Source organism: Ornithorhynchus anatinus, chromosome 8 (genome assembly GCF_004115215.2).
Source record: "Ornithorhynchus anatinus isolate Pmale09 chromosome 8, mOrnAna1.pri.v4, whole genome shotgun sequence".
NCBI classification, from domain to species: domain Eukaryota; kingdom Metazoa; phylum Chordata; class Mammalia; order Monotremata; family Ornithorhynchidae; genus Ornithorhynchus; species Ornithorhynchus anatinus.
In genome coordinates, this window is record NC_041735.1 from 29,610,292 (window position 1) to 29,618,419 (window position 8,128).

The 8,128-nt window shown below is 46.3% G+C and overlaps 1 non-coding gene across 1 annotated transcript; it reads left to right on the plus strand.

The window, feature by feature from the left end:
- The first annotated feature begins 439 nt into the window (after positions 1 to 439).
- LOC114814120 lies at positions 440 to 577 on the plus strand. Its single transcript, XR_003761857.1, has one exon. It is a non-coding gene; the product is annotated as a small nucleolar RNA SNORA7 (small nucleolar RNA).
- Positions 578 to 8,128: the final 7,551 nt, after the last annotated feature.

The following is an 8,128-nucleotide window of genomic DNA, read 5'->3' on the forward strand; positions in this document are numbered from 1 at the left end:
AGACCAGAGGGCTGATGTGGGAAAGGGATCGGTGGTAAGGTGGATGAGATTGGGGTGCAGTGAGCAAGTTGGAATTAGAGGAGCAAAGTGTGCAGGCTGGGCTCTAGAAGGTAACAGGTGAGGTAAAGTGTGAGAGGGAGAACAGACTGAGTACTTTCATTCATTCATTCAGTAATATTTATTGAGTGCTTACTATGTACAGAGCACTGTACTGAGTGCTTGGAACGTACAATTCGGGAACAGATAGAGACCATCCCTGCCCAATAACGGGCTCACAGTCTAAGAGGGGGAGACAGATGGCAAAGCAAAACAACTTTAAAGCTGATGCTAAGGAGTTTCTGTGAGGGAGGGATATCTTCCTCCACCAATGTCATTTAAGCACTTTGTAATTATAATGGTATTTATTAGGGGTTTATTATGTCTTAGGTACTCTAGGAACCACCTCTCAGGGTCACATCTGGAGAGCTTCCAGTCCTCTACCAGTCTCGACTATGGGAGGGAGAGTCAAGCAGAGGCCCGTCCATTCCATTCCTAGCTTGGGCAGAGGCTAGAGAGTGGAAGACAATCTGCTACAAGTCAAAAGTCACCCGTGCTGGGCAGCAGCGGCATGGGAGAAAATCCAGAGTGGAGACTCAGGTTGACTGCATGGATGGAGGGTTGACTGCGTGGATGGAGGTGATGGTAAACCACTTCCATATTTTTACCAAGAAAACTCTATGGATCCACTACAAGAACAACTGCAGATGGAGGTGGGGTGTTCTGGGAGAGATGTGTCCATGGCTTCGCTATGGGTCAGGCACAGCTCGACTGCATAAGAGAACAACAACTCTAGTAAGGGCTGGGGGAGATACAAGATAATTAGGTTGGACAGAGTCCCTGTCTCACCATCAGCTCACAGTCTAAGGATGAGGGAGAATAGGTATTGAATCCCCATTTTAAAGAGGAGGAAACTGAAGCCCAGAGAAGTGAGGAGACTTGCCCAATGTCACGAGGTAGGTGAGTCGTAGAATGGAAATTAGAATGCAGGTCCCCAGGAAATGCCTAATTGCTTAAATGAGAAGCAGAATGGCCTAGTGGATAGAGAATGAACCTGGGCATAGGAAGGACCTGAGCTCTAATTCCTCCTCTGCCCCTTACCTCCTGTGTGACCTTGGGCAATCACTTAACTTCTCTGGGCCTCAGTTACCCCATCTGTAAAATAAGGATTAAGATTGTGAGCCCCAGCTGGGACTAGACTGTGTCCAAATTGATTATCTTGTAATCTGTAATCTATTTCAGTACTTAGTACACTGCCAGACAAAATGAAAAAATGTCTTTTCAGGCCCAGGTCCTTCCCGCTAGGCCATGCTGCTTTTCATTTATGAAACTAGAAACCTCCCTGGTAGCATATCCCTCTGCAAACCAATGCTTCCCCCAACCAGAACTGATTTGGGTGTATTTCATGCCTTCTCGATTATCACCCATTTTAAGAGCAGGGATCTTAAACAACATTGTACTCTCCCAAGGAGTTAATTAAGTGTTCCGTAGAGAGTAGCCACTCAAAAAATCCTACTGATTGACCGATTCTCAGTCTTTCCCATTTACTCCCACCCGCCCCACAGAAACCCACTGAGTTCCACCTTCCCTAGGAAGCCTTTCTTGCTTTTGAGAAGGTGAAGTGGAGTCCTTCACTGGATCTTAGCATACCCATCAAACTCCTCTCCCATCTCTGACCCCAAGCAATGAGTATGTCAGGACATTTGAAGAGAGGGAGGTCCCTTCCCTGGGGGTTCAGAAGGGGCCTCTTGAAGCACCCGGCATCCGAGAAGCTCTCCGTGTGTTAGTGGAGGTGGACGTGTGGTGCTGGTGATTTGACTTTCACGGGGAGGTTGGATCGAAGATCAGTGGGATTGGAAGAAGCTTCAGAGTTCCTCTAGGTTGGTCTTTAAATGGAAAGCAGAAGCCCATCTCTAAGCTCCTTGTGGTCAGGGAATGTGTCTACCAACTCTATTTTATCTTACCAAAGGCTTACTATAGTGCTCTGCGTACAGTAAGAGCTCAATAAATACCACTGTTCAATTGGTTGATTGGTTGAGCTGAAGGATGTAGTCAAGTGATTTCCAATGAGTTGGGCTAATTCTTGGGCCCACGATCCTTGCTTTAGTAAGGGAAGATCAAGTTTCTGTTTCTTACTGATTGTTTTGCATAATGATTGAGGCTAATTCCAGTTTTCTAAGCCTCCACAAGTGTTGTCTGAGTTCTCTCTTTGGGGTTGATCAAACTGACCCTCCCCATTGATCAGAGGGTGTTCTGCTGTTAGTTTTTTTAAGCAAGAGCCACCAAGGTTTATCGGAACATCATGACAGGAAAAATGGGCAGTGGGGCAGAGCCTGACCTTCTAGTTCCATCCCACCAGAATCAGAAGATTGGGTCACCGCGGCTAAGGTGTTTCTGGGCCCAAAGCCAAACACCATAGAGGCAGAACCTGTGAACGAGTGCAGAGGAGAATCATTAAATTAGGCAGAGATCCAACACACTTAAATTCTCTGTTTTATGATGACTTGCTAGGAGGAACACAGAGACATGATTTAAAATGATGATTTAATGCGGGTGGAGGAGAGGGACACTAAAAACCAAATAGCCCTGTCGTACATTTCTAATAAAATGAGTCCATTATGTGCAAATTGATTGCTGTGCCCAGATCTACATGGTATTTACAGTATTAGAATACCCTAACAAAAATTAGTATGGCTATTTATATCCCTATAAATTAAATGCCGGAGCCCGTAGGATGACTGATAATGAAAAAGAAGCCCAGTGGAATGAACTTTCATGAACGGGAGGCTCTGATGGGTCTGAGCTGATGAGCTCCTTTCACCAACTGGCTTTCTGGGCTAGCAGGAGAGCAGTGGGGTCCTCGCCTACCCACCCGAGCTGGATTTACCGGTCACTCACTGGATGTCTGTGAAACAGTCTCTTTGCCTCTCTGTTTTCTTGTCGGCACAGAATGTTTTAATAACGCTTCCTCCCTCCTTTCCCCAGAGATGTTATCAGCATGAAGGAGGCATTAGCTGCTAAATTTTTTGAAGGAGAGGAATCTAAACCCAGTGTATTCCTGATCAGGGTCAAGGCTATGGACCCTAACCAGTTCCCACATTTTCAGGAAGTTTAAATGGTTGAAAAGCCTGAGCATGAAGTTCTGCATCCAGCGAAGTTGGCTGACATTTATCTCCTTGTCTCAGTTTTGGTTCTGGGCAGACATTCAGAAGGGAGAGGGGGAGCTGCGTGTAACTAGAGGAAGCAGAGGAAAGTAATGAGGGTGAAAGTGAGGCCAGCCTTAATGAGCTTTCAGCAGAGAAAGTTCTAAAGCCGCCCTCTCTCAAGGATGCTCGGCCCTTCCGGGGCTTGGAAGTGGCATCAGGGGTGGCCAATGAAGATTGGTCCAATGAAGGTCACTGGGAGCTTATTCAGTGATGCACTGTGTGCATCGATGAGCTATGTGCGAGGGCTCTGGGAGAAGAAGCAGCAGCGTGGCTCAGTGGAAAGAACAAAGGCTTGGGAGTCGGAGGTCATGGGTTCTAATCCTGGCTCCGCCACTTGTCAGCTGTGTGACTCTGGGCAAGTCACTTGACTTCTCTGGGCCTCAGTTACCTCATCTGGAAAATGGGGATTAAGACTGTGAGCCCCACGTGGGACAACCTGATTGTCTTGTATCCCCCCCCAGGGCTTAGAACAGTGCTTGGCACATAGTAAGTGCTTAACAAATGCCATTATAATAATAAGAATATGATGCAAGCTGGACAGCTGGGGTGCATGGGGGACAGTTGCCATTTGAGGGTTCTAGCCTTAAAACAGTCAGCCCTGAGTGCGACTGATGGAGGAGCATGGAGGCAGAAATCCTGCTCAGAGTGTTGCCCCGGACACATGTGCTGCCTCCCAGAGATCACCAACCTGTCACTAGCACTCAACCCACCCAAAATGGCCTCCATATGTCCTTGCCCCCACAGAGTTGTATGAGGGTGTCAGTGAGTTTTCCCCAGCTGCACCTTTTGCTCCAAGTGAATCTGTCTGATAGAGACTCTCTCACACACCTGTATACTAAGCCCACAGAGATAACCGCCACACATCTTTTCTGACTCCATACATCAAAAGTTAAGAGGAGAAAGGAGGTATGCCCTACACCCAATAGGGCATGGCCTGGAATGTGTTTTGCAGTGGTGGGGATGGTTTGGTCTGAGCCCTCCCTACGCTCTCACCTAAATGGACTCCCTGTGTTCAGGGGCACAGATTGCGAGATGCCTGGTAGAGAAAATGGTTACAAGCTGTGGTCACAGAAGAGGGTACCTGAGCAACGGCAGACCGCATTATGTGTTCACCATTTCCAAAAGCCACGGATTAGTCAGGTGCTCAGACTGACACTGAGGGAAATTGGCTGGGGACCTTTGCTACGTTATTGGGAAAACCTGGGGGAAGAAAAAAAAAAAAGAAATACCTGGGTATGCTACAGTGCTGGGGCTGAATACACGCCGTGGATGTGCGGCCAAGGAGGCCTTGGTGTGATTTGCAGTGCCATCCTCAGGGGCATACATCCCATTCCGCTATTGAACTGATATGCTTGGACAAATGCAGTTTTGGTGATGCTTTTGCTTGGACCTTAGTCTCTGCTCAGGAAAAACCACTCTTTGGTGGACTGCTCTGCATGCCCCCGGCAGGTCTACTCACTCCAAGGTCTCCCAGCCTCCTTTGCTGCATCGATTGAGTCTCCATTTAACCGTGTCCTTCAGGTGTTTTCTCCATCCCTGTGGCTTGAAGAGATCCTGTTTGAGCTCCCCTGATAGCCATGGTTTTTTTTGTTGTTGTTTTTTTTATGGTCTTCATTAAGTGCTTACTATGTGCCAGGCAGTGTCCTAAGGGTAGATACAAGGTAGTCAGGTTGGATACATTCCACATCCCACGTAGTGTTGACAGTCATCCCCATTTTACAGATGAGGTAACTAAGGCCCAGAGAAGGGAAATGTCTTGCTCAAGTTCACACAGCAGACAAGTGGTGGAGCTGGGGTTTGAATCCAGGTCCTCTGTGTCCCAAGCCCGTGCTCTATCTACTAAGAAAGGTTGCTTCTCATCAGTCAATTAATCAATCTAGCTGGCAATGGTATTTGACTGTTTACTGTATACAGAGTACTGTACTAAACACTTGGGAGAATACAATACATTAGTTGGTAGGCACGATCTGTGCCCATATGAACTTATAGACTGGAGGGGGAAGATAGACATCAAATGTATATTACAGATGGACGTATCCCAGTGTTTCCACTGGGGCTTTTTTCTTTATGTGAAGATATTTTCTATTAGTTTTTACAATGTCCCTTGCTCACTAGTAATGGCTGGGTGGCTAAAGCTGGTTTGGGTGAGAACGATAAAGTTGGGGTTCCTTCTCTCACTCCATTCTCCGTTTGGCAGAGGGATGCTTCTCAAGTAGGACTGCTCTGATGCCAAAGGACGGTCAAATGGGACTGCGATCTCTTCGGCGACCACCTGTATGGCAGCCTCAGCTCTGGGTGGGACAGGGTCTCTTGCTCTCAACAGGCGGTTGGCTTGAGTTTTCATCCAACACTTGGGGACTTGGGATAAGCCGAGGCACCTGCATTCCCTTTGGAAGCTCGAGTGGCCCTTTCTCCTCCAATTTTAGTTCTTTCAAAGCTGGGAGTTGGAGACCAGTTGGGTCAGTAGGGCAGGAGCTGCTGAGCCGCTACAGTAGATTTTCGACTATAGGTTTAGCTCAAGATTTGCTGCGTGTTTAAAGTGCTCCCTTCATTACTAAGAAACCCTGGATGAATTTTCAGGGTTCCCTTCAGCTTCCTTTCTGTATTTTGCAAAGGTTTCTTTTTATCTGCATTCAGAGGAGGTTTTGTAATTTTGTCATAAAACCTCATTACTTTTTTATTACAGACTCAGTGGAGCCTTTCTCGGTGCATTGAATCACATGATCCACTCCTGGCTGGACACTTAATACCTTATAGACCCTGTAATGTTCAATGTCCTTCTTCAACCCAAGTTTGCAGCTGGGAAATTCTCGGGAGAAAGCGATGAAATATGATACTTCTTTCAAATATTTCTGGGCCCTCCTCAGGCAAGCAGGATTTTAAAGCTTATTATCAAAAGAAAATATATGGTAGGCTTGTTCAGCCTTTCTAATTAATTTCACCTTCACAGTTAACAGAGAGATAGGGGTTACTGGACACGATTAACGGAGGTTAAGAGTTTTTTTCGAAGAAGGTTTTTCCAGTACGCCATTCTTATTGCAACTTGCTCGAGTTCAATCAGATGCTCATGGTCTCTTTCCAAAGCAAGTGGAGCTCATTAGTCCTGCCCCAGAGACCACCCCAGAACCCCAGTTTCAGCTCACCCATTGGAGGAGAGTCATGAGGTAGAGTCTAGGTCCCCTGTAGTAGTGGTACGAAATTCTGCAGCAACTCGAGGATGAGTGTCTGTGAGTCTGGAGCTGCATCCATGAAGGCAATATTTCAAAATACCATTGCGGGGCAGTGGGGAGAGGCCCGCGGAGGTACTATGGGAGGGGAAGAGGGTGGACAGGGTTGGCTACAACCTGCAGTGACCGAGGAGAAGTGAAGCTGGAAGGATGAAGGTGACAGGGGAAGAATGGGCATCCCTGGCAGAAGTGTTTTAGCAAGATTTCCTTATGATCCTAGCAAAATGGTGGCGGGGCAGGGGAAAGCAGGGCTGGAGTCCAGTGCCCAGGCCTTTAACCCCATGTGGCCCTGCGGTGAGACCGTGAGCCCCATGTGAGGCATGAATTGTGTCCAAACTCATTAGTTCCTATCTACTGGAGAATTTAATCATAATAATAATGATAATGTGGTGTTTGTTAAGTGCTTACTACATGCAAAGCACTGTTCTTAGCGTTCGGGGGATACAAGGTGAGAAAGCTTGTCCCAGGTGGGGGGCACAGTTTTAATCCCCATTTTCCAGATGAGGAAACTGAGGCACAGAGAAGTTAAGCGACATGCCCAAAGTCACACAGCTGGCAAGCCAGGGAGCTGGGATTCGAACCCATGACCTCTGACTCCCAAGCATGGACTCTTTCCACTGAGCCACGATGCTTTTAGAACTTAGTACAGTCCCTGGCATATAGTAAGCACTTAAATAGCATAAAAAAACAAAATAAATTCAAAGTCATATGGGTGGTGGTGACTTATTCAATGCCATGGACGGACCAAATTCTGACAACTGCTGGCCCTCGAGAATTACAGTCTAAGTACAGCTCTTCCTCTCCTTAGTGCCACACCTCCATTCTTCCATATGACTCTAATTAGCTAAAATTAGTTCATTTTAGTGATGGACTGTACCTTGCAGTTCCTTTTCAAAGTTTAGAAGTTCTCTGTTGATGATTCCCTTCTACATCAGTCCCACAGCCCTCAGCACTACACCAAAAAGAGCTGAACTACTAAGATAGGAAGATGAGATGTTTCCCTGTAACTCCTGGACTTTAACTTCAAAGACTAACTATGCTCACGATCCTGTTCACCTTCCATAATAATTTGTCCCATAAAATCCTCGAATCCCAATTTCCACTTCAGTGAAAATCTGGGGGCTTTCACTAAATGGAAAAAAAAAATCATTTTACATAAAGTATATCACTTCTCCCACTTTAAAAAATATATTTCCTTTAAAGGATACAACAAACGGATGTCATAATAAAATTTATAGAAGGAGCAAGGTTTAGTGGAGACAGCACGGGCCTGAGAGTCAGAAGGACCTGGGTTCTAATCCCTGCTCTGCCAATTGCCTGCTGTTTGTCCTTGGTGAAGTCACTTAAATTCTCTGAGCCTCGGTTTCCTCAATTGTAAAATGGGGATACCTGTTCTCCCTCCTACTTAAACTGTGAGCTCCATGAGGGACAGGGACTGTGTCATACTAATTAATTTATACCTATCTCAACACTACCCCAGTGTTTGATCCATAGTAAGCACTTAATAAAATAAAAAAGAGCATAGGTCACATGAGCAAAATGTCATGATTGCTATGGGTTGGAAAAAAAAAAACAGCATGGCCTAGTGGAAAGAGCCTGGACTTGGAACGCAGAGAACCTGGATTCTACTCCCAGCTCTGCCACTTGCTTGCTTGTTGG